This window comes from Ipomoea triloba, chromosome 16 (assembly GCF_003576645.1).
Source record: "Ipomoea triloba cultivar NCNSP0323 chromosome 16, ASM357664v1".
NCBI lineage: Eukaryota > Viridiplantae > Streptophyta > Magnoliopsida > Solanales > Convolvulaceae > Ipomoea > Ipomoea triloba.
In genome coordinates, this window is record NC_044931.1 from 16,514,353 (window position 1) to 16,514,906 (window position 554).

A 554-nucleotide genomic window follows, 5' to 3' on the forward strand; every position below is an offset into this window, starting at 1 on the left:
AATGATGGAAATCTGAAACAGACCCAAATAAACCAAAATAGGCCCAAGATTTATTCATGTTGGACCAGGTCTGCCCAATGGGCCTGACCCGGCCCAACAGTATGATCCATCATCATCTTCTTCATGTTTAATTAAAACCAAAGAATAAAATCATACCTGATGCGGCGCTGACGGGAAGCAGGGAAGAAGCAGCAGCCGGACGCCATCTTGCCTCGCTGTCGTCGTCTTCCTCAGTGAACACCAGCGCCACGCCGACGACCATATGGAGAGGAGGAAAGAGAACCAGCGACGGCCCACGTCCTCCGTCTCTCATCGCGACGCCACCGCTGCCAACGCTGTTTACTGTCGTCAACAGAGCTTGCCGATGCGTCGACGTCATCAAAAAAGCACCAGCGAACTTAATCCAGTGAGATGTGCGTCGATCGATCGTCGCTACTGGCCCTTCGTCGACACCCGCTGGCGGGAGAAGAAGAAACGTCACCAAAGCTCGCCGCCGAGCCATCTCCATAGTACCTGGCGACTGGAGGGAAGACAAGGCAAAACTACCGGAAAAA